Consider the following 27,104-nt stretch of genomic DNA (forward strand, 5'->3'; position numbering starts at 1 on the left):
TTCAGGTGAACCCTACAACGGCAGCCACAAAAGATGTAATAAGAGTGGTTGTAAGACTTGCCCGCTTTCGATTGAGACCTCTAATTTCTGCCATAATGGCCAGACTTTTCAACTGAGACATCAAACCACTTGTCGGACTACACACATCATATATTATATCAGATGTCCGTGCAATAAGGTATATATTGGTAAATCTAATAGATCATTAAATGCCAGAATGGTGGAGCATAGATCGAGAATTTCCACAAACTGTGTTGGTGCTCCACTGGTACAACATTGCATTACAAAACAACATACTATTGATTCTTTAAGATGCATGGCAATAGATCATATTATTCCAAACACCCGAGGCGGCAACATCAACAGATTATTGCTGCAAAAAGAAACGCAGTGGATTTATCGTTTAAATACAGTTGAGCCGCTTGGATTGAATTCTCATTTACATTGGAACTGTTTCTTTTAAACCAACAGCTGACTGTGACGTATGTCCGGAGGGGTGTGGTTTATAGACTTTAAAACTAAAACGCCAGCGCCATTTTGACTGGTCGTACAACGGTATCAGTCTCTGTTGAAGTAAGTCCAGTGAATGCCTTGAGTTACAACAGATGGTAGGCTTAAATTATGATGTTGTTGTTGTTTAAATTTTGTTCTCCTTGGTTTAGAAAGATTGGCCCTTGAGAAAGCAGTTGACCTCGAAACAGGGTCCTGTCGGGCTTACAGGAATACCGGAGATTGTACGTGTATGGGGAATAGTGGATCCGGGAAACCTAACAGGCTCCAACCCACATACGATAAGCTCTAGCCCATCAAGACGGTGAAAAATATTTTGAGCTATCAAGTTAAGTTGACTTTTGCATTACCAATTAGTGATTGCAACAGTTTTACAAATTTTTTGAAGTAGTGCACAACAAAAAAATGGGTTTTAAAAAAATAGTTTGAGTTTAGTAATGTATGGACATGTACATATGTAGGTTTCCACACGATGCAAACAATGTGCACTATTGGTTGGTAGGAGGTGGTCTGTGATTATACTAATTCACAAGCTTGAGTGCTGCTATAGCACATTGACATTATTTTGTCGCTGTGATTGTATGAGACACCTTCAAATAATCAACATTTTTCTGTTGCTTCATAGCTGCTTTGTCTATTGTTGTTTGTGTATTTCTAGGATAAGCAGCATAAATTGTATTGTAATGTTTTCGGATTTTGCCAGATACTTCTAACCTAGATTGGCCACTGTTGAAAATAGGATTCTGGGCTTGATGGACCTTCAGTCTGTCCCAGTATGGCGACGCTTATGTCCTTATATACTGCTCTCTGTAACTATTTTAACCACCATAATGCTCTAGTAGACCCCAAGTCCTCATCTCCACTACATCCACTGAGAGACTGTTTCACGCATCCACCACAATTTCAATAAAGAAATGTTTCCTTAAAATATTCCTGAGTCTGCTCTCTTTCACCTTCATCCTGTGACCCCTCATTCTAGAGCTTTCTTTCATTCATGCCACAGAGGTATATAAATGTTTCTATCATATATCCCCCTCTCCTACCGTTCTTCCAAAGTATACATATTGAGGTTTTTAAATCTGGCCCCATATTCTTTATGATAAAGACCACTTACCATTTTAGTAGCTACCCTTTGGACTGACTCTAGCTTGTTTATATCCGTTTGGATTGCATAAAATATTTTAAATGAGGTCTCACCAGAGAATTATACAGAGGCAGTATCACCTTTTTCCTGATGAGCCATTCTCCTTTCTGTGCATTCAAGCAGCCTTCTGGCTTTTTCTACCTGTTTTGCCACCTTGAGGTTGGTTATCAGATGTGATCACCCCCAGATCCAGTGTCATGTCTGTGACCGTGACCACCCTCAGACTTACCTTATTTCTGGGGGTCAGCTTCTAAGCTGGCTTCTCCTTATCCTTTCTGGAGTAGTTTTCCTTCTGTGTGCTGGCTGCTTCCAGCATGGCTCTAATTAATAAGTCACCTGTGGGTGCTGCCTGAGTTAGCTCTACCTCTGTCTCCAGCCTGGCTCTGTTTGCTCCTCTGTGCTGCACCTAGGTATTCTAAGTCTCTCTATGTTCTGTGTGCGCTCTGCCTGCTCCTTGGTTTGTGCTCCTCTCACCCGCTGGTGGCCAGAGCCAGTGGCTGCCATTGTTTGTCTTGCTGTTCCTACCCGTTCCAGACTTTAGCCCAGTCCGGTCCGGTTCTGCCAGGCTGCCGGACTTGTCTCTCTTGTTTGTGCCTGGACAGCCTCCGTAGTTGCTTACTGATGGCTGCAGCTGCTCCTCAGGTGTTGAAGGGCTTTATTAATCACTTAGAGACTGCAGCCTTTGCCTTTGCATCGTCTAAGGTCCCTGGTACGTTAGAGTGCTCTGTGCACTGCTACCTTGTCCAGTTCAGTGTGAGTTTCTAGCTTGTTACTAGTAGCTTGGGCATAGCTTTTCTTGTTGGCTTGTGTACAGCTTTACTAGTTTTCCTGTGTGTTGTGTTGTGTGAGTTCCTAGCATGTGACTAGTTAGCTTGGGCATAGCTTTGCTTGTTAGCTTGTGTACAGCTTTACTAGTTCTCCTGTGTTTTGCTTAGTGTGAGCTTGGGCATAGCTTTCTTGTTAGCTTGTGTACAGCTTTACTAGTTTTCTTGTGTTTAGCTTTCTGGTTTTCCCGTGTGTGTTTTCCTTTGCTTCTGGAGCTTCAGCCCTAGTCCTGTCTGCTGCCAGTACTCCTTGCTACTGGAGCTCCAGCCATAGTCTTGCTACTTGACCTGACCATTGCCTGAATCTGACTACTCTCTGCCTGAACCCCGATACTTGTTGCCTGACCCAACTACTGCCTGAACCCGGATATTCTCTGCCTGTGGCCAGACCTGACTATTGCCAGAACCTGGACATTCCCTGCCTGTCTGCCTTGCTTTCGCCTAGGTGCCTGGGGGCACTTCTGTATCCTGATTCCTGTTGTTCCTGCTTGCTAGTTCCAGTTCCGGTTTTCCTGTAAGTCCTGCCGGCTGCCCAAATCTGAGGGCTCAACCCTCAGGGAACGGTGGCTAAGCTTAGGTGAAGCCTAGGTCCCGTGTGTTCCGGTCCCGTGTGTTCCAGTCCAGTGGGCTCCACTCCAGTGGGTTGCAGTCCAGTGCGCACCCGTCTGGTGCGTTCCAGTCCTGTGTATTCCAGTGCAGAACTCCAGTCCGGGGTTCTAGTCCAGTCTTGCCTCGTCTCTGCTTTGAAGGTGACCTTGCCTGCCACTGCTGCTCCACGGTAGTGGTCCAAGGGCTCACAAACCCAATGCTTCCAGGGAAGAAGCCTGACATCCAGCTACTGTACCCAAACGTAACTCACTTTGAAGTACTACTGAAAAGGCATGAGCTAAATTGAAGTCTCCTTTTGTGCACAGAAGTACTTTACCTCCTATATGGTATACTCCCTTGGGTTTTTCCAAATGTAGAACCCAGCATCTTTTAGTTTTAAATCCTACTGTAGGTCCTACTCTAGACCAGTAATCTTCACTAATTTTAAAGTGAGGACCACTTAGAATCCAAATGAGCTGAAGGAGAGCTACCAGATATGTTCCCATATGTCAGTGACATCCACCCCAACAGCCAACGTTCAAACGTTTTATTGAGGGTATCCTCAGGGAGTTGGACATTTCCAAATGCATTGTGCTTCAAGAATGTGGCGTTTTCTACCACCTACTTTCCCCTTTCACTCATTTGCTTGGGTAGAGAGTTAGAGAGAAGCAGAAAAAAAGCCAGAATGATGACGGCTTCCCCAGAGGTCTCCAGGGAACCACATTGAAGAACACTGCTCTAGACCATTCCTGAAGCTTCACAAGAGCCTTCATGTTAGCCACGCTTTTCAAGGTTGCAGATTTTGGTATCATCCACAAAGAGGCAAGCATTTCATGACAGTACTTCTGCAATATTGCTTATATACTTAATCCTGGGAGAAATCATCCTTGTTACTTTCCAAGAATTTTTGCCTACAATTTGACATTAATTCATCTGGATGGTTGCTGCTCAACAAAAAGATTGCAGCTGCAGCACTTGGCAGGGATACATAATTATCTTTTAATTTTCTGATTTCCTGAAATGTTCTAAATTTATTGAATGTGACTGCAACAGCTTCATGTTGTACATTAAACACATCATGTTTGATATTCAAAAAATGATGAGAAACTAAATTTAGGGAGCTACTTTAGGTGCCTAAATTTGTCATCTATTTTACCTAGAAACAAACAGAAATGAAAACAGATGAAGATCATGGCCTATGCAGTCTGCCCAGCCATACCATGTCCTTTCCCTTCCCTTTAGAGATCCTATGTACTTGGACTGCTGCTTTAACATATTTATAAATGATCTGTAGATGGGAATAACTAGTGAGGTAATGAGGTTTGTTGTTGACACAAAGAGGGGCATAATCGAAAGGGACGCCCAAGTTTTGTTGAGGACGTCCTCACAAAACGTCCCTATGGAGGGGCGGGGAAACCCATATTATCGAAACAAGATGGAGATCCATCTATCGTTTCGATAATACAGTCTGGGACGCCCAAATCTTGAAATTTTGGTCTTCCCTAGACTTGATCATCCCTAGACTTGGTCGTTTCTGATTTTCGGCGATAATGGAAACCAAGGACGTCCATCTCAGAAATGACCAAATGCAAGCCCTTTGGTCGTGGGAGGAGCCAGTATTTGTAGTGCAATGGTCCCCCTGACATGCCAGGACACCATCTGGGCACCCTAGGGGGCACTGTAGTGGACTAAATAAATTGCTCCCCGGTACATAGCTCCCTTACCTTGTGTGCTGAGCCCCCCAAACCCACTACCCCCAACTGTACACCACTACCATAGCCCTTATTATTTTATTATTATTATTTGCTGCATTTGTATCCCACATTTCCCCACCTATTTGCAAGCTCAATGTGGCTTACAATGTTTTACAACAACAATCAGATTAATGGAATAAGAATTTCAGAATATTGTTACAGATAAGGTGCAGAAGAATATCATGGCAATCATACTAACGGAATAAGAATTTCAGAGCTGTTACAAATAAGGTGCAAAGAATATCATGTACGATTGGAAGTGGATAAATAGATAGAACATAACATAATGAGATCAGGACAAGATATAATATTCAGTAATGAGGGTGTAATAAAAATAAACAAATTAGAAGAGTTCCAGATAGTTGCATCTGGTGTAATTAGGAGTCAATTCGTTATGGGGCATCCTTTTTCTATAAATAGCACCTTAAAAATTGGCACTGAAAAAAAATAGTGCTATGTGCTATTCTATGAACGATGCTTAAAGTTAGACGCAGTTTATAGAATAGCGCTTAGTGCTGGGAACCATGACTACATTTAGGTGCGGGGAAAAAACAACCACACAGGTGGAGGTGCACTGAATTCCCTACGCAAGTCACTCACAACAGAAAGGAGAGTAGGAGAAGTTGGCTCCTTCCAAACAATGGAGACGACGCATGAATAAACAAAGTCTTTATTGCAAAACATCAAAAGCTTTTGATGTTTTGCAATAAAGACTGTTTATTCTCTCACATGTCGTCTCCACCGCTTGGAAAGAGCCAACCTCTGCCACTCTCCCTTCTGCTGTACATTTATGTGCAACCATTTATACCAACAAAACCTTGGTGTAAATCCCTATGCCTAAATTATTATTATTATTTATTGCATTTGTATCCCACATTTTCCCACCTCTTTGCAGGCTCAATGTGGCTTACAATATATCATGAATGGTGAAGATATATTAGAAGAATAGACAATTTAGTTAACAGAAGAATCATGGCAACATGATAATGATAGAACATGATAGTAGAGTAACAAACAAACAGATATTATAAGACAGTTCTGAATATATATGGAGGAAATGTGTATGTTCACATTTGTTGATCTTTGTGGTATGCTTTATCAAAGAGATGAGTCTTCAGTAGTTTTCGGAAGTTGGTTAGTTCGTAAATCGTTTGTAAATTGCGCGGCAATGCGTTCCATGACTGTGTACTCAAGTAGGTGAAATTTGATGCATGCATTAGTTTGTATTTTAGACCTTTGCAGTTTGGGAAGTGCAGGTTAAGGAATGTGCGGGATGATTTTTTAGCATTCCTGGGTGGTAGGTCTATCAGGTCTGATATGTAGGCTGGTGCTTCTCCATGAATGATTTTGTGAGCTAGGGAGCAAATTTTGAACGTGATTCGTTCTTTGAGTGGGAGCCAGTGTAGCTTTTCTCGTAGTGGTTTAGCACTTTCATATTTTGTTTTGCCGAATATGAGTCTAGCTGCAGTGTTCTGGGCGATCTGAAGTTGCTCTTTGCAACCGGCGTAGAGTGCGTTGCAGTAGTCTAGATGGCTAAGCTCCATTGATTGTACCAGGTTGCGGAAAGCAGTCCTAGGGAAGAAAGGTCTTACTCTTTTTAATTTCCACATTGAGTGGAACATCTTCTTGGTTGTGTTTTTCGCATGGCTCTCAAGTGTTAGGTGTCGATCGATGGTAACCCCAAGAATTTTTAGGGTATCCGAAATTGGAAGGTTCAGATGTGGTGTGTTAATGGTGGTGAATTTGTTCGTGTTATATTGAGAAGTAAGTACTAGGCATTGGGTTTTTTCTGCATTAAGTTTTAGCTTAAATGCATCCACCCATGAATGCATGATATGGAGGCTTTGGTTAATGTCATTAGAAATTTCCTTTAAATCTTGTTTGAATGGGATGTAGATCTTTACGTCGTCTGTGTGTGTGTATGGGTTGAGATTTTGGTTTGATAGTAGTTTGGCCAAGGATATCATCATTAAGTTGAATAGAGTCGGCGAGAGGGGGGATCCCTGTGGGACTCCGCATTCAGGTATCCATGTGGCTGAAGTAGTCAGGTTAGATGTCACTTGGTATGATCGTGTGGTTAGGAAACCCTTAAACCACTTGAGAACGTTACCTCCAATACCGAAGTGCTCAAGGATATGTAGTAGTAGTCCATGATTGACCATGTTGAAAGCGCTTGACATGTCAAATTGTAGGAGTAGTATGTTTTTTCCACTTGCAATCGTTTGTTTGAATTTAGTCATTAGTGTAATTAATACTGTTTCAGTGCTATGGTTAGACCTAAATCCTGACTGGGAGTCATGGAGTATTGAGAATTTATCTAAGTAGTTTGTGAGTTGTTTGGTCACCATTCCTTCCGTTAGTTTGGTTAATAAGGGAGTGGATGCTACTGGTCTGTAGTTGGTTAGTTCACTGGCGTTTTTCTTTGCGTCTTTGGGTATGGGGGTGAGTAATATGTTACCTTTCTCTTTCGGGAAGGTTCCATTTTGTAACATGTAGTTCAGATGTTTTGTTATGTCTGTTATAAATTGTTGGGGAGCATATGTCATAAGGTTGTTTGGACATATGTCTAGTTTGCAATGAGATTTAGCAAATCGTTTGAGCGTTTGAGAGATGATATCCTCTGATAGTGTCTCGTAGTTGGTCCAGATTCTGTCTGCTGGGTGTATGCCAGGGTTTGGGTCTAGGCAGTCAAGGAGTTCAGTATAGTCGATGTTACTGGCAGGTATCTTAAGTTGTAATTGTACGATTTTCTCATTGAAGTATTTCGCAAGGTTGTCTGCTCCTGGTGGGTCTTTGCTGTTGGTTGTGATTGGTGTAATATCTATTAGTTTATTCACGAGTTGGAAGAGTTTATGTGTGTCCTTGTAGTTTGATCCAATTACAGATTTGTAATATAGTCCTTTAGTTTGTCATATGGTGTATTTGTATTTCCTTTGGAGTTGTTTCCAGGCGTTAAGTGTGGGGTCGTCTTTCTTTTTGTTCCACGCACGTTCTAGCCTTCTAACTTGTGTTTTAAGTTTTTTCTGTTCTTCATTGAACCATGGTATTGAATTCTTTCTGTGTGAGGTTCTTGTTTGGATTGGAGCAATATTGTCTAATATGGATCTGCATCTCTCGTCCCATTCTAGGAGGAATTGGTTTGTATCTGCTTTTATTGTCCATCCGTTATAGTAGATCTGTTGCCAGAATAGTACCGGGTCTATTTTTCCTCTCGTGTTATAGGTTTTTCGTTCTAGTTTGTTCGGTGAGTTTTTCGTTCGCCATTGGAGGAAAATGTTTGCCTTATAGTGGTCAGACCACGGTGCTAGTTTCCATTTTGTGTCTGTTAGTATAAGGTTTGAGTTGGGGTCGAATTTGTATGTGAGGATGTCTAGTGTGTGTCCTTTGATGTGAGTTGGTTGCGTGTTTGTCCTATGAAGATCCCATAGTTATAGGAACTCTTCACATTCTTGGGTGTTTGTTGAGTTGAGATCTTCAAGGTGCAGGTTGATATCTCCTATTATGATAAGATTTGAGGTAGAGACACAAGTGTTTGAGATAAAGTCCATGAAGTGTGTTTGTGAATCTTGCCAATCTTCTATGGGTGAAGGGGGGCACCTAGATGTGGGTATAGTGGGTTTTGGAGGGCTCGCTGTTTCCTCCACAAACGTAACAGGTAGGGGGGATGGACCTGGGTCCACCTGTCTGAAGTGCACTGCATCCACTAAAACTGCTCCAGGGACCTGCATACTGCTGTCACGGACCTGAGTATGACATCTGAGGCTGGCATAGAGACTGGCAATCAGTATTTTGAAAGATATTTTTTGAGGGTGGGAGGGGATTAGTGACCATTGGGGGAGTAAGGGGAGGTCATCCCCGATTGTCTTCGGTGGTCGCCTGGTCATTTTGGGCACCTTTTTGTGCCTTGGTCATAAGAAAAACACGACCAGGTAAAGTCATCCAAGTGCTCGTCAAGGACGCCCTTTTTTCCCATTATGGGTCAAGGACGTCCATGTGTTAGGCACGCCCAAGTCCCGCCTTCACTACGCTCCCTTGAACTTTGGCCGTCCCTGCAACGGAAAGCAGTTGGGGACGTCCAATATCGGCTTTCGATTATACTGATTTGGACGACCCTGTGAGAAGGATGTTTATCTTCTGATTTATGTTGAAAGATGGGTGTCCTTTTCTTTCGAAAATGAGCCCAATGGCTTCCACAGTGTACGTTATGCTGTCTTTACATGAGATCAGCTCAGTGGACCCTGGTTTCTCAGTGGTATCAAGCCATGGGGAGTCTAGAAGATGTCATCCAAGTGACTGCAGAGCTTGCACGCTCTCTTCAGTGGTGAGAATTTGATCCAATTTGACTCTGGAACTTCCATTCCAATTTCCTCAGCCACAAAATGTGCTGACGATGGATACATTCTTCCTGGGATGGGGAGATCATATAGATGGGGCTCACGCTCGAGGTACTTGGTCTGCTCAGGAGTCAAATCTTCAGATCAATCTCTTTGAGCTTCGGGCGATCTGGAATGCTCTAAAGGCTTTTAGAGGTCGGCTATCTCACCAAATTCTCATCCTGACAGACTCAGGTTGAAAGCTGCTTGTATACTTTTTCAAATTTTACAGGGTTTCACCTCTGAACTGCTGACTAAGACCACTTTACTACATTTGGTCCAGTCTAACAGACTGAAAGAACACCTGATGCTAGTGTCACCATTTCAAAAGACAATTCGAAATCAGATTTTCAGTTCTCTATTCCCTATACTTGGAGTTAAAATATGGAACTCTCTACCTATTGCCATCAGAACAGAAAATAGCTACCTTCGCTTCAGGAAGAGGGTAAAAACCATTCTCTTCCTAAAGCCTGCTTCATAACAATCCATTGACTTCTACCTCCTAGTATCATCCATTATCCTTTCCTGTAATATGGTCTCTAATTGTTCTCATACCACACACTAACATTATTGGCTTTTGTCTCACCTAGAATGAACCCTGGAAAGGGGATATTAGTGGTATACAAGAATTGATTTGAAGATGGTGTACAGCAAGAATAAGTCAAAAATTAAGCATTAGACAATTATAGGAGTAAAAATATTCAAATAACAGTACAAAGTATGGCATAGCATACTGCTTGCAATGTCAAAACAATACGTAATAAAACATTTTAATAGACATTGTACTTTTATGACCTGTTTAACAAAACAAGAATCCCAGCATGACTAACGCTATATAAACTGGTCTTTCATACTCTGAGAGATAATTAAGTGCTCATATGAATCCCCTGTGAACCACAGCTCCCTGCCGAGTCCTGTTGCTATGAGTAACATGAAGGGTGTAAAATTGAACTTCATACTAGATGCCTCTAAACTTTGCTGACATGTAGAGGCTTGATACAGTGTTTAGTACAACCGTGTACCTTTTCAGATACCTTCATTAAAAACAAAATACTCTGCTTTATATAAATATGATGAGGTTAAGAAGAGGATTTCTAAAAAGAGACACTACTGTTTGGTATGATGTCAAGGTAAGGCATTTCAAGCACTTGTTTGGTTAAAACAGGTATTGTCACATTGCAGGACTAGAGGAAAATATAGACTTCTTCCTTGTTTCACCTTAACTTTAATACCTTTTCCAGAGCAGTATTCTAACCAAAGGTTTTTTTTTCTGAGGTAAAGCTGTTTTTTTTTTTTTTTTAAGTTTAACTTTGACTGTGAAAATAAGTGTAGTTCTGTAAGCAAAACTGTGACATGCAGAGTTTTATCTTTAGATTGAACTGTATTCCATCAGAAAAAGCAAATTGCCAAAGCTAAGATGTTTTCTTTGTAACCTTGCTGTTTGCCTTGCTTGTGGCAAAATAGAAAGATCAAGGTTGAGCTTGCTTTTAATTTTTTTTTTTTAAATTTCCAGTTCTTTCCTCCTCATTACAAAGGGTGTGTGAGCCTTTCTTTGGTGGATTTTCTGAAGTCTGAAAAGTCAGAATATGAGTTCGTGAAACACCATATTAGTGCTTTGGTGGAACAAAGTAGTAGCAGAAGGGAGGCAGTTTTTTTTAAAGCTCTTCCCTCTGCTTACAGGGTTTTTTTTAAAGGGTATGAGTAAAATACCTCCCCCCCCCCTTTTTTTTTCCTGTTTGTGTACAGTTTGTGATGCTTAGATTACCTGGCTCCTTACCAGGAGTTTTGAAAACCACCTTGTCTGAGACAAAACATTACAATGAATTATTATGGACTCCTTTTATTAATGCGCTTTTACTTTGATTCTTTCCTGTGTGTTCAAATAGCCAGTTTTCCATTTTACAAATTAATGGACATTTTCTAATGTTGTTATTAGTGCGCACATGTTTATGTGATTACACACAACTTCATGTGTTTTTTTTTGTTCCTCTCCACTTTCTGATCTTGTTTCATCATTAGCGCACGGCCGGTAGCAAAACTTAGTCCACGCCAAAATTTACACATGGAGCACCATTATTCTGTAATTTATGCATGAAATTAGAAGTCCTGTCCCGTTCTGTCCAAAACGCCCATAACTCATTTCTGCGCCCCCTTTTTTGGACCCCATGTAAATTTTAGGCACGTTGGACCCAATTAAATCTAATTAGTAGTACTGTCCAATTTCTGATTTGAATTGATTCTCCAATTTGTTTTCGATGAATCGATTCTTTTTTCTGAAAAAAATTGGATAGTTCGATTCCCCACGTGCACCTTTTAAAACTGTTGTTCTTCACTGGCAGGGAGCACGAACAACCAGCAACACTGCTCATGCCGGCTGCACACCCCTCCCAATGATTTGACTTCCTGTTTCTGCAGAGGTGGGAATACGCCAAAGGGAAGGCTGTGGGGCCCGTGGGAACAGTATTGCTGGCTGCTCGTGCTCCCTGCCGGTGAAGCACAACAGTTTTAAAAGGTACGCGGGGGGGGGGGGGGGGGGGGCTCGAACTGCTGCTTAAAACATAGTGTTTATTTTGCTTTAAAGTGGTAGATCTTCCTTCTCCCTCTCCTCCCATCCCCCAACTGTGCGCACACTTTTCTGGGCTTGATTGAACAATTTTTGATAGATTTTGTTCTTATTATTTCTGCAAAGGTTTACTTGTATACTGCTTAGTGATTTGCATAAAGAGTTTTTTGTTAACTGTCATTGGTGCTCTTTCCACTACGAAGTTTTCTTTACTTGGATGTATTTCTTTAAAACTGCAAATTAAAAAAAATTGCAGCTACTATATAATAGCACTTTTATTCATCTTTGAAGAATAAAATAGATTCTTCTTCTGCAGTATTATCTGCAACTTTTTCATTCTAGAATGTATGTGTGACAGTAGCTATAACCATTGTATATAATTTATGTAATCATGCTCATGTTGTATAGATTATTTACTTAAAAGTGACATACAACTTTTTATCATATATGGACATCTGATCATAATCAGTGGCTGTATTTCAAAGAAAGGTCTAATGCAACTATAGTGTTGTAATACTGAAACCCATTTTGCATAGATATTGAGGTTGAAGAAAGACTTGTGGACCACTGCTTTGACGTTTTCAAGTTGTCCAGCAACAGTAAAACAAGTTTCTCTGATCCTTTCTCTCCCAGTGAGAATAAACAGACAGCAGACAGCTACTAGGCACTGTATCATTTAACAACTGAGGTGAGGGTAGCTCAGTGTTTCCCAAGTCGGTCCTGGAGTACCCCCTTGCCCGTCAGGCATACACTGCATATTCATTATGAATATCCTGAAAACCTGACTGGCAAGAAGGTAGGTACTCCAGGACTGACTCGGGAAACACTGAGCTGGCTACCTTCACCTCAGTTGTTAAATGATGGGCAGTGAAACTAGTATAAACTCTAAGACACAGCACCTTTTAGCAAAAACAATGTGAACTAATTTGTTGCAAATATCGCTAATTTCAAAGGACTTCAACCAGAAATCCTTTTTATGTATTGTTAAATAAGCAAAGCAAATTCTGGATATATTCTTGATTTGTTTTTTTGTGCCCAGGATTTGTCCAAAATAATTTTCAATTGCTGCTGACAAACTATAAGGTGAAATTTGTTAATAAAACTATTCACTTCACATAAATATAACGCACCTAATCTATTCATTTTCATAGTAGCCTTAAAGAACTGAATCGAATCAAATCAAAACATCAATTCATATGAGCAAATTGAAAACTTTTTGACTGAAGCAGACATCATTGCTAATTTGTGCCAGTGATTTGCTTGTTAAAAAGCCAATTATTGGCACTAATTTGCTTGTTCAATTAAATCACACACAAATTGAAACACCTATATTTGTGCATGCAATTTTTGGTGACCTTTATAGAACTCAGGAGGTTAATTTCTTTGTTTATATTGGACTCTGATCAATTATTCAGTATTGCCATTAGAGCATGCAAATATGCCATGAGAAGAATGGAAAACCTGTGTACATTTTAGAATCCCAAGTGTGACTTTTTAACACCTGCAAGCAGTGTGGTAGTGTAATAACATTTAACACGGAGTATTAATTATTAATGTGTTCTAACTGCTGCATTAAACAGCTAATACAAAAATTCATACTGGGGGCATGGTATGAATGAATGAATGTATGGGTGGGACTTCTGCAATGTAGTTAGCATAGGGCAGTAACCTTTCTGCTAACTGCTTGGTATTGACTGTGGCTGCCTTCCTCAAAAGTGCTGGAAACTGTGTGGCTGTCCCCAGCAGATAGTGCATAAGTTTTGCATTTAATGTGCCTTAATTTTGGCTGTTACTGTGCATTAGGTACAAAACCTTAGTACAGCTTATTAAGTAGACCCCATTTGGGAAACTTTATAAAATGTCCTTCAAACGTTTATGTAATGGCTGCAAATACTATTTCCTAAAACTACTGGGCTGTCATGATATTTATGCTATATATTATTATTTCTCGCAGTAAAATACCTCCTTATTATTGGTGCTGTTTTTCAGAATATACTTGCAAGATATTCATATGCTTTACAAATTATAGGGGGAGGTAGACGGTTTTCTGTTGAGGTCAAACTTTTATTTTATGTTTATTGCTGCATTAGTCCTTATCAATATGGGGAAATAAGTCAACTACTTTAGACTAACTTAATGTTTTTTTGACATGTGTTTGAGAGTTATTACTTCAGTGACGAAGAGAGGATAGCTCTCAGAAGCTTGTCAAAGAAACATAAAGCTAGTCCAATAAATAGGTATCAACTACAACTCATTTGACTCTTTATTTACACATTTTTGCATAGCAGTAAGTTTATGTGTATCTCTCTCTTTCTCTCTCTGTGTGTTTGTATATATTATTATGACTGCACAGTGATTATAAACTTTAATTGCTTGGTTGATTGTAATTAAATAATTTAATTGCAAGATTACTCAAATAAATTGATAATAGACGGATTTATTTTCAGATGCTCTGCTATAGTAATCCTGACTGCATGAAAGGCCAACTCTCCTCCTGCCATACAGCATCTCTCTCTCTCTCCCCCCCACAGCATCCTGCATCACTCTTTTCTTTTTCTCCCTCTTCCCCTCTCACCAACCAGCATTAACCCCTCTGTCTCTCCCCCCCCCCTCACAACCCATGATGCAGTATCACCCATCTTTCTTATTTCTTCTCTTCTATCCCCCCCTTCCCAATTATTTAATTGCAAGATTACTCACATAAATTGATAATAGACAGATTTATTTTCAGATGCTCTGCTATAGTAATCCTGACTGCATGAAAGGTCAAATCTCCCCCTGCCATACAGCATTTCTCGCTCTCTTTCTCTCTCTCCCCCTCCCCCCCAGCATCCTGTATTACTCGTTTCTTTTTCTCCCTCTTCCCCTCTCACCAACCAGCATTACTCCTCTGTCTCTCCCCCCCCCACAACCCATGATTCAGTATCATCCATCTTTATTTCTCCTCTTCTATCCCCCCTTCCCATCACCATCCAGCTTTGTCCAGCCTGTCTCTTCCCCCCTATCCAGTATTGCCCTATCTCCCCTCCCCCGCCGTCATCATTATTCTTCTTTGGCCTGTTTGTCTCCCTATTCTCTCCCTCTCCTTCTTGCTCACTAGGTCACCAGCTCTTCTGCCAGAACTGCTGCTTCCCAGGGTCTCTAGGAGGGTGGTGGAAGCTCCTAGGGTCTCTAGGAGGATGGTGGAAGCATCAGCAACAGCAAACACAGGCATGGGATCATTGCCTTGTGTGCACTGCTGCTAGCTCTGCTGGTCCCAGAAACAGGAACTTACATCTGCTCTGATGTAACTTCCTGTTTCTTTGGCCATCACAACACCTTGCCCCTGAACACTACTACTACGTATCATTTCTATAGCACTGTACACCTTACACAAAAAGACAGTCCGTGCTCAAAGAGCTTACAATCTAGAACACAAGCCCCCACTTCTCACAGAGGCTGACTCTTCCCCTTGGGAGCTACACAGGAGTCTCCACGGTGGTCTAAGGGCTAGAGTGGGAATGGTCCCCCTCCACTCCTAACTCAAGACTGTGCCAGATCCAGAATAGCTACCACTAGGGGTCGTGTGCCATTTTGAATTTGGCATAGTCCCAGAGTTGGAGCAGAAGGGGACTGCTTCTATCCTGGGCCACTGGGTCATCATGGAGACCCCTAGGTAAGGCTTGAGGCTTATGTTGGATTGGGGGTTATGGTGATCAGGGGGGATAGGATGGGATGGGGTTTGATACTTGAGGGGGTATGTTGAGGAGACTGCAGAGGTGATGTAGATGGCCTTTGAAACTGTGGGAAGGGATACCCGGGGGGGTGGGGGGGATGCTGTGGTAGGACTTCATTATTTATTTTATTCTGAATGGGCCAGCACTGCATCAGGTGCTCTTGTGCTACCTGTCACTGAATGAAACTCAATGGCCATACAGTAGCTGCGATAAATGTAGGGCACATGCTGAACTCAAGGCCTTCATTTACCATAAAGGCGTTGCACTTGATAGTTTTGCCACTAATGTGTCGTAAGTACAAAACCTTACTACACTTTATTAAAAGTGTTCCTAAGATTATTTCACTAACTGGGCAATTCTGTAAACTGGCGCCTAGAGGTACCTGCCACTTACACGCATCAAAGGTGTCATTAATTAACAGTTATGCGCTTATGTGCCCTAGTCACTTTGCTGTAAAGTAGTGCCTAGGTGCCATAGCACCTAACTGCAAGGGGAGGAATACATGTGGATGAGCCATGGCTGTGTCTTCCAGTTATGAGCGTACTTCATAGAATACTATAAATTATGTGTGTCACTTAGCACACCTAGGCACACCAATTTGCGCTGGCCATTGTTGTGGCATAAGAGGCATGCTTAAACTTGGGGGCACCATAACAGCATAAGAATAGCCATACTAGGTCAGACCAATGGTCCATCCAGCTCAGTATCCTGTTTCCAGCAGTGACCAATACAGGCCATGACTACCTGGCAGAAACCCAAATAGTAGCAACATTCCATTCTACAAATGCCAGGGCAAACAGTGGCTTCCCCATGTCTGTCTCAATAGCAGACTATGGACTTTGGCCAAACCTTTTTTAAACCCAGATATGCTGTTACCACATCCTCTGGCAATGAGTTCCAGAGCTTAACTATTCACTGAGTGAAAAAATATTTCCTATTTGTTTTAAAAGTATTTACATGTAACTTCATTGACTGTTCTCTAGTCTTTGTACTTTTTGAAAGTGTAAAAATTGATTCACTTTTACCTGTTCTACATTTAGTCTTAACTAATTGTCAGTTATTCTAATTAGGATAACACGAGGGGAATTTTCATTAGAGTTTTGATGACATTTAATTACTTTCTGAGAAGCAAATACTAAATAAATCACACAATATACCATATAATCTTAAGGTTCTTTATGTTACTCTAGTATCCGTAGTACCTTATGAAGTTTAAACAACACAATAATACTAAGATGCAGACAGCACTCCAGCAGCAAGAGGAGTGCAATCTAGTCTTTTGCATTGAGTGTCACATTTATGATTATCTCCCAGTTGGCAAATGGTTATATGTGTGTACTTGATACAAAGAGCTCCTAGCTCTCAGAGAATGAGTCCGTTCTCTTGAGACTAGAGTAGCAGACTTAGAGGAGCTGAGGAAGACAGAGAAGTACATAGAGGAGGCCTATAGAGATGTAGAGAAGTCCAACTTCCAGTCTGGCAGCCCCTGTGCTGCCTTGGAGGAGGGAGGTCTTCTGGAATGACAGCCTCACCCTGGTGAAGTTAGAAGTAATTCTGTAGCCAGAACCTGCCCACCAGGGGATGCAGTATCCTTTCACACTGAGGATGTGTCTCTAGGAGCTTCTGCCCAGGAAAGAAGGGTTAGGACAGCTGTTGTAGTTAGTGATTCAATCATTAGGCATGTAGATAGCTAGGTGACTGGTGGATGTGAGGATTGCCTGGTCACTTGCCTGCCTGGTGCGAAGGTGACGTACCTCACACTTCACCTAGATAAGATTTTAGGTAGTGCTGGGCAGGAGCCTGCTGTCTTAGTACATGTGGGTACCAGTGACATAGGAAAATGTGGGAGGGAGGTTCTAGAAGCCAAATTTAGGCTCTTAAATAGGAAGCTGGCACTTTTAAAAAGGAGACAGAGCAGCTTTTAAACTAAAATGGGGGCAAAGCCGACAGTCAGCCAGGAGTGCATGGTTTGGTGTGGAGTATCCTCAAAGGATACTATTGAAACAAGATATTTAGGTAGTCCCAATAGAGAGGTTTCAATAATAGTGAAAGAAAGCCAGACATGTTTAATGGGAGAACAGATTAAAGAATGCAAATTATGAAAAAGAGATTACTGACTCGATCCAAGATGGCGACGGTTTGACTAGCGCCGACGGACGTGCTACCAATCGGTGTTCAGGCAGTACCTGGAAAGAGCTCCTTTCCTGTCGAGGAGATGGGAAAGCGACGAGGAAAAGTCAGGGATGTTCCCTCCGACCCTGGCGGGAAACCTCAGCTCTCACAGCCGACGCTTGAACGTTTTGGAATTGCGTCCGGTTCTGGCTTTACTTCTACTCCCGCAGCTGGTGCCAGCGTCTCGGCGCTGACCGACAGTGGCGACGGGGCTTCCTTAAGCCCTGTTTTACGTATAGCGCCCCCTCAACCAGGATGAGAGAGCTCCCAGACAAGTCCTGCCGCTTCCAACCTAAGTGGTGAAGGGAGCGAGCAGGGAGGGAACTTGCTGGCAGCAGGAACACCAATTGAACGATTGACTGAACCAGAGAAGAAAACAACTCCGTTTGTGGCATCTACAATCGTGAGTACCCTGGAACAAGTTGTTCAAGCACCTCCCCTGGTTTTTATTGAAGGGAATATTGAAAAACCAGCTATAGTGACTTTGGAGTCACTTTGGGACCTGAATTCCACAACTCTCTCGGCTTTGAAGTTATCTATTTCAAAGAATTCTGAAACTATTAAAGTTTTAGCTGAGACTGCACTTAAACAATTGCAAATTAATGAGGTTCAAGCGGCTGAAGTAAAAAGCCTCTCTGAAAAGGTTGAAAAAATGGAACTTGTGGAAACATCATTGATTAAAGAAAGGAATTTTGCTTCTAGACGCATGGAATATTTAGAAAATCAATCTAAGAGACTTAACCTGCGCTTCATAAATTTTCCAAAATCACCATTACTTTCCCCGGTACAAATGGTTAAGAAATATTCTGTCGATATTTTGGGAATGCCAGAGACTTCACTGCCACCAATTACAAGAGCTTATTATATTCAAATTCCTGGGCAACTTCCAGAAAATTTAAATCCTCAGAATGCAATGAATCTGACGGCTTTCCTGGAATCATCTTTGGAGGTGGTCACGCAAAGAACTACTTTGTTAGTGACTTTTGCACTAGAACTAGATAGAGATGCAGTGCTTAGATTATCTCTAACAACAGAAAACGTATTTACAATATCAATGTCTCTGGTAACATTCAACCACTTGTATACACAAACCAGGACTCTTAGCCACCAACTTCAAGAAAGTGCTAGCAAAACAGTTCACACCAGTATAATGTGGCAGATCTATAATTTATATGTATAGAGTACCCTCAGATATAAACCACTGTAACTGCAGTCAATAATGCTGCTAAAAAGTGGCATAGCACTTCTTTCATTGGGTAACTCTGACAATTTTTTGGGGAGAGCAACATATGCTCATTTTTTTATGCATCCCAAACACCACAGTGCTATAAAATCACTTGTAACTTTTAAAATAGTATATACTAGGTGAAAACTGTGCACTTATCTTTTGAGTTCTTGCCTCCCAGGCAGAACTATCTTGCCTTGTTAAAACATTTATCAGTTGCCTTTCCCTGGAACTGGGCAGTTCCAAGGAAAGGCAACTGATAAATGTTTTAACAAGGCAAGATAGTTCTGCCTGGGAGGCAAGAACTCAAAAGATAAGTGCACAGTTTTCACCTAGTATATACTATTTTAAAAGTTACAAGTGATTTTATAGCACTGTGGTGTTTGGGATGCATAAAAAAATGAGCATATGTTGCTCTCCCCAAAAAATTGTCAGAGTTACCCAATGAAAGAAGTGCTATGCCACTTTTTAGCAGCATTATTGACTGCAGTTACAGTGGTTTATATCTGAGGGTACTCTATACATATAAATTATAGATCTGCCACATTATACTGGTGTGAACTGTTTTGCTAGCACTTTCTTGAAGTTGGTGGCTAAGAGTCCTGGTTTGTGTATACAAGTAGATTATCTCTAAGACATTTAAATTCTTTATTTATGGGTTCAAAAGTAAGGGTTTTCCCGGATTTGTCCAGGGAAACCCAAAAGAGACGTAAGTTATTTCTAGATTTGCGTCCTAGGGCAGTGGCTCTGGGAGCAAATTTCCTTTTGAAATTTCCTTGCATGTGTAGGATTCTCCTCCACACAAAACAATACCAATTTTTTGAACCCAAACAGTTGGATGATTTTTTGAAAGGTAAAGAGAGTATTATTGTGAAAATTTAGACCCGAATGTAACACTGTAAAGCAGCTTTGAGTAAGTCGGCAGAACATGGCGCAGTCTTGGTTTAACAGAATTGATATAAGCTGGGTATTAAATAGCTTGTTTAATATTTCTAAATTCTTGGATCATTTACCTTATTTGTGGACGATAACACTTCGTTAATTTCGTACTACTTATTTTTCCTTATGCTTTTTTCAGTATTGTGTATTATTATTCTTGATTGAATAGTATTATGTATATTAAAATGTAAAAAAAAAAAAAAAAGAATGCAAATTATCTCCATCAACTTAATGGCAGCTTGTAGATGCTAGGAAAAAAACACAATTTGAAGTGTCTATATACAAATGCTAGAAGTCTAAGAAATAAGATGGGGGAATTGGAGTATATAGCACTAAATGGATTTGAAACTAGAAATAATAAGCCCAAAAATCAAGTATCAAAAAGGATCATCTTTAGACCCAACCAGTTATCATCCAGTTGTGAACTTACCACTGCTCTCATTAATCATTGAAAATACTGTCTTCTTTCAACGTTCTGAATTTATAGTTAATACCAATGTTCTGCATCCAAATCAAACTGGTTTCTGATGCCATCAGAGCACAGAAATGGCATTATTGGGTATCACCACCCTTATTTGTACTCATTTAAATAAGTTTAAATCAGTTCTTCTAATTTTGCTCGATGTCTCTGCGGCCTTTGACCTGATAGATCACTCCCTTCTCCTTGAAAGATTACATGATATAGGAATAACAGATCTAGCACTTGACTGGTTCACTTCATACCTAGAAAATAGGTGCTGTGCAGTTTCTACTAACAATACTACTTCTGAACCATTGACAATCAACTGTTGCATTCCCCAAGGATCAATACTATCCCTGATACTTTTTAATATTTTTCTTTCACCTCTTCTAATACTAACCCAGAGTCCGGGTGTGCATATGTTTGTATATGCAGACGATATCCAAATTCTGTATCTCTTTTGCACCACAAAAAAACAAGAAATTAATCAGAAACTTAAGCTTATTTCATTGATCTATCCCACAGCTCTTATGATGTTAATACATCCTCTAATAATCAGTCAACTAGATTACTGCAGTTCTTTGTACATGGGCATAAGGGTAAAGGAGCATTACAGAGTACAACTCATCCAAAACACAGCTATAAAACTTATTAACTGACCTAAAAAGTATGATCATGTTACACCTTATCTTAAAAAAGTCCACTGGTTGCCCATAACTCACCGGATTACACATAAATTATTGTTACTAGTATTTAAAATCCACATGTCTGACGAGCTCCTTTATTTCACAATATTTAGTCCCATATATTCCACCTAGAGTTCTTAGATATGCACAGCTACTTCAAATTAATGTGCCAACGTACAAAAAGATCAATCATGAACATATTAGGGAAGTGATTTTTTTTTTTCAGTACAGGCCTCGAAAATTTGGAGCACTGCCAAATTCTTTATCACAATCCCGATCTCTCGACTAGTTTAAAACTGATCTAAAAACATTTCTCTTTGAAGATGCTTATTCTGCTACTCCATAATTCCATAATTTCCAAACCCTAAACTTTGAAGCTCAGTGAGGTTGCTGAGGAACTGGAGGACGGGCTAGGATACCTTTTGTTTCTACTGTATCCTTTACTTTGCTATTATTAAATGGCATTCTTTCCCCTCCCCCATTGTGGATAGTATGTTATGTCTAAAACTAACCCCCTTCAAATTCTAAACTTAAATTTTTCAAATTGTACACAACCTAGATGGTACTTCCTATGGGTGGGATAGAAATTCTTTTCATAAACTTGAAACTGAATGAAGAGATAGATATAATAGGCATCTCAGAGTCCTGGTGGAAGGAGGACAATCAATGGGACACTGTGTTATCAAGATACAAATAATATCGCAATGATAGAGTGGATAAAATTTGAGAGCGTCAAATTTGCGTTACATTGGCCATCCTCCAATCTTCAGGTACTATGGACAATTTTATCGACAAAATCACTAACAACTGATCAGCGATTTCAAGTTTGAGTTCTTTCAGTACCTTAGGGTGTATGCCGTCTGGTCTAGTTGAGGTACTACTCTTTAATTTGTTGATTTGGTTCAGTATGTCTTCCAGGTTCACCAAGATTTCTTTCATTTACTCTGCATTGTCCCCTTGAAAGCCATTTCTTGTACAGGCAGATCTCTTACATCTTCTGTAAAGACCGTAGTGCGATACTGTGAGTGAGCTGGGCTTGGGACCTAGAAAAAGTGACACCATGCAACAGGTTAGAGTGAACGAAATTAACATTTATTAAAGGTGTTGGGAAGGGGGGCCCTGTTGAATTCACAGGGGAAGGGGAAAATCCAGTGCAAATTTAGTCTTGAACAGAAGAATGTCCATCGTGGCCTGCCCCTTGTGGTCTGCTCCTGCAGGACCACTGCATGCACTACAGAATCTTGGTAAAGCAATTCTTCCTCTTGGCTCTGGGCTAGCTTCCCAGAGTTACCAGTACAAGTGTTAACATTTTACTAGCTAGCCTGCCTCAGGCTGGATTCAACATGCAAAGCTATAAGGTCCAAGTTAAACTTGGCCTACCTGGCTGTTGTTCTGGTTCAGAGGTATGTGGTGAAGGTGTGTGCAGAATTCTTTGCTCCTTTCCTCTGGGCCTCCTTAACTCCACTCTGGCCCTGCCTTTTTAAGTTCCTGGCTCCACCCCTTCTATCTCACTTCCTTCCTGAGCGGGGCTAAGGGGTTTAAAATGGCTCACAGTACCTGAGGGATCCTTCTATAGGGTGAGGGACAGTGTTCTGTATACCCCCTCACATGAAGTAAAGAATTCATTCAGTCTTTCTGCTATGGCCTTGTTGTCTCTGAGTGCCCCTCTTTCTCCTTCATGATCTACCGGTCCCAAAGATTCCCTCACAGGCTTTCAGCTTCTGATGCATCTATCTTGCCAGTGCTTATGTTGCTTCTTATTTTCTTCATTCGTATCCTTTTTCCATTCTTTGATGGATTCTCTTTAGGCCCTAATAGCCTCTTTCACTTCACCTTTTAACCATGCAGGTTGTCATTTGCTCTTCATTTCACTTTTGTAAAAATGTGGAATACACCTTGTCTGGGTTTCTAAGATGGTGTTTTTGAACAACATCCATGCCTGATTTAAAGTCCTAACCTTTGCATCTGATCCTTTTGGCTTCTTTTTAACCGTTTCCCTCTTTTTTATCATAGTTACCCTTTAAATAATTAAATGCTGCTACAGTAGATTTCCTTTGTGACTTCACTCCAGATATCAACTCAAATTTCATGTTGTGATCAGTGTTTCCCAATGGACCCAATACTATGCCCTGCATTCCACTAAGGACTAAATTTATAATAGCTCCCCCCCTTGTCTGTTCCTGGACCAATTGCTCTAAGAATCAGTCATTTATTATATCTAGGACTTTTACCTCCCTAGCGCTTCCTGATGTAACATTTATCCAGGCAATATTGGGGTAATTGAAATGGCCCATTATTATACTGTTGCTCAAATTGTCAGCTTTTCTAATTTCTGTAAACTTTTCTTCATGTGTCTGTTCATTCTGTTCTGTACTAAGTTATGGTATTATTTAGTAAGAGAATCTTGACACCAGGATGCTGTTATAGAATTAGTACTATATCTATATAGGAAAAAAACAGTTAAAGGATGGGCCCTGAATAGCACATAATTCCTTACTTCTGCTTTCCTATATTTACTTTTTTATAAATTTGGTATTACATTTTCAGAAGGTTATACGAGGACACACTTGAAAGGTAAAAAGCAATTACAAAATGCAGACTTCAAAATATTAAGATTAATGTAAGAAAAACATTTTTAAAAATTTGAAGAATAAAAATTGCATTGTAGTTGCATAAGACCTCCAAAGGAAGAGGAGGGAAGCCATAACATACTAGTTTCTATCAGTGAAGAATAAAAATAGCCATAGGCAATGTCATTTCATAGGTCTTTTCTCAGTGCTGTTTCTGTCCTGCCAAATCAACTTCTGTTGGAACAGATCTGTTCTCCCAAAAATTCTGAAGATGAATAGTTTCATAAAATATATAATGATTGCCTCAAAAGTTATTTTACATGCTCAAGGAAATCTAAGATTGAAAGTGGCATTATCTCCCACCTAGTAGACTGAAAATGTCTATGCCTCATCTGAGAAGCCTTAAAATCATTAGGAAAAATAGACACATTGGGGCAATTCTACAACTGGACCCCGAGAATACAGCATCTGGACACCTAGATTTTTTAAAAATAGAATGATAGATGCGCTCATAGCAGGTAATGCTATCATTTTATACATTTATGCACCTTCACTTTCTAGCCTTGGAGCTGGTGTAAGTGCAGTCACCTAAATACAGCAGGAGTATGCATAATTTATAGTACTCTGTAAGTTCCATGTGTAAGTGGAAACCCTGCCTATGTCCCACCCATGTGTATGTGGCCTTGTATTTATGCATTATGTAAGTTAGGTGCGCTATTAAAGAATAGCACTTAGGTGCCGTTCTCACACTTTGAACACTGTGAGATTGACAACACCAACTTCTTCAATGGTGTGACAAGTTTTTTTTTTTTTTTTACAAATATTTGTGCTTCTCAACTATATCACAAACATTAGTTTACTCATTTCTAATATTTAATTATACTAGTTGCTTTACTAAGGGACCCTTTTACTAAGCTGTGAAGGCACCTACATGCGCCCAGTGCGCGTCAGTTAAGAGTTACCGCCTGGCTACCGTGTGCAGTAATTTCATTTTTGATGTGCATCTGCTACGCGCCCCGGAAAATATTTTTATTTTCTGGCGCGTGGGCGGCAATCGACATTTTATGCAGGTAGACCATTACCGCCTGGTTACTGCATGGCGGTAATGTCTCAGACCCAAAATGGACACGTGGTAATTTTCATTTTGCCGCATGTCCATTTTTGGCAAAAATAAAATAAAGGCATTTTTTACAGGTGTGCTGAAAAATGATTCTACTTGTGCCCAAAACATGCGGCTACATTACCGCAGACTATTTTTCAGCGTGCTTTTGTAAAAGGACCCTTAAATACTTATTTGAGCAAGTGTGCCACTGCCGGGTGGGGACATATTCCAACATGACTCATGTTTTGCTTTAAAAAGCTGTTTCAAGGAGAGTCCCCTGGTAATAAGACGGAAGGTGTAAATACATGTTTAACACCCTCCTCCCCCAAAGATATATCCTGATCCTCTGTCATACACTACTCTCAAATACCTGTTTAAAGTCAACACCAGCTTCACCGGTCAGCGTTTTACCACTGTAAAATGGCGGTCACAGTAACTCGATTCCTCTGTGTCGACGAGGATGACTTCGCATCCTCACGTTGCCTCTGACGATGGACGGTCCAGGGAACTCTACTCAGCAGTCAGCGTTGAGACAGGTGGAGACCCGCTCGATGCACTACTGCTCCCAGTGTCAACAGGTCTAGCAGCAGTCATGTGGGCCGACATTCTCAATGCCGGTACAGGACTAGATGTCAATGCTGACACCGCTGACCTCAATGCAGATGCGTTGGACCTGGCTGCAAAAACTTTCTCACGTTAAGCTTCTCTGTCAACCTGGGTCTGCTTCTTCATCCAAAGACAGAGGACACAGCAGGGCTATGGTTGGGCCCTAAACGTGGGAGACACCAAGAATGGGTGTCCTTGCCAGAGATGGTCTGATTGCACCGAGTACAGTGATTGAAGCCACTGGGAACTTGAGTGGACATGGATGGAAAAACCTACGCAGCCAAATTAAATGGAGTGATGGTGCCAAAGAAAGGGGCAAGACACCAGAAAAAGAAAGAGAAAAACCAGCCAAAGTCAAGGCCTAAACGCAGCCCAATGACATGGAAAACAAAGGAAACTTAAATCTTGGAAATAAAAAAAAGAAACTAAGACAGTACAGGGAGAGAAAAAGGGAACCCGAATATGGGCACACCGAAAACCAAGTGGAAAACACACCAGAAAGCACAAAAAAGCTCTTTCCAGACCAGACTGTGAAGCAGCCACTCTTCACCGTAAAAATAACTGCAGTAACTGTGCTGTCGTGGCAGATCGGAAGGCACTTGCGCATGCATGGCAGAGCATGTCTCGTGCTCCACAAAGCTCTTGTAAAGCTTGTCATAAGCTCTGGACTGGGCAGCGCAGGACCACGTTACCCACATGAGAATTATGGCCTTCTTGTCCTTGGAGAAATTGGTTTACAAATTGAAATATCCAAAACATGGATTATCCATGAAATAAATTTTCAACTGAAGTTTACGCAAACATTTGAAAAATGAAGGCAGAATGGATCATATCAAACAGTAGGTGCATATCCCAAGTCTAACAACTGAAGTTGACAAGCTGATAGTTGTCATCCAGAAATATTAACTACTATCTTTTTTGGTTCATCATGTGTCCTCATGAACAGGAAGAAATGTTGACTTGTATTGTTCCATTTTCACATATGGGACAGCATTTTGCCAAACTTATGAGGAGACATTGGCATGTCATAGAATTGTACACTATTTTTCGTGATTTTTCCCATCATATACTACACTACGGGTAGAACTATAGGCGAACTGTTAGGGGGACAAAGATATCTTAAGAATTTAGTGAAACTTCAGATTCACTCTCATCAGTGTTGTGGACGGTGCCAGTGGTGTCAATTTTCAGTGAAAGTTCAGAGTGGCAGGATCCTCAGACCAAATTTTCTCTCATATCACATTTTGATACCACGTGCACCAGTAAAAATGTAGTGTATGTTATAATATGTCCTTGTAATCCTGTGTACATAGGTCGTAGTAGCCAGCCAGTGAAAATAAGATTAACTGAACATAAATCTAGGATTACTACAGAGAATGTTCAAATGCATTTAGTACAACTTTGGTTGACTTTTCTTCATACTGTTTCTGATATCAAATGGTGGATCATAGATCAAGTGATAGAGAGGTGGGAAGGTGGTTCTGTGGAAAAATATTTAAACTATAGAGATTAATGGTGGATATTTAAATTGAACACTGTGATTCCAAAGGGGTTGAATTTTGAAGTTGGGTGGATAACATTGGTTTAGCCCAAGAGCACATTGGGAGGAAGTACTAAAGATAGTGATACCAACACACTATTAAATAGGAGTTACTGTGACCACCATTTCTCCGTGATAAAACGCAGACTGGTGACGTTGGTGTTGACTTTAAAACCAGGTATTTGAGAGTAGTGTACGATAGAGGGTCAGGATATTTCTTTAAAGGGGGGGGGGGGGGGAGGTTAAAATGTATTTACACCTTCTGTTTTATTAACAGGGGACTCTCCTTGAAATAGCTTTTTAAAGCAAAACATGAGTTATGTCGGAATATG

At 40.7% G+C, this 27,104-nt stretch overlaps 1 protein-coding gene across 1 annotated transcript in view; it reads left to right on the top strand.

The window, feature by feature from the left end:
- RGS12 (regulator of G protein signaling 12) overlaps nucleotides 1-27,104 on the top strand; it is a 331,188-nt gene that overhangs the window by 109,635 nt on the left and 194,449 nt on the right. The window lies entirely within an intron of this gene.

Source organism: Microcaecilia unicolor, chromosome 2 (genome assembly GCF_901765095.1).
Source record: "Microcaecilia unicolor chromosome 2, aMicUni1.1, whole genome shotgun sequence".
NCBI classification, from domain to species: Eukaryota; Metazoa; Chordata; class Amphibia; order Gymnophiona; family Siphonopidae; genus Microcaecilia; species Microcaecilia unicolor.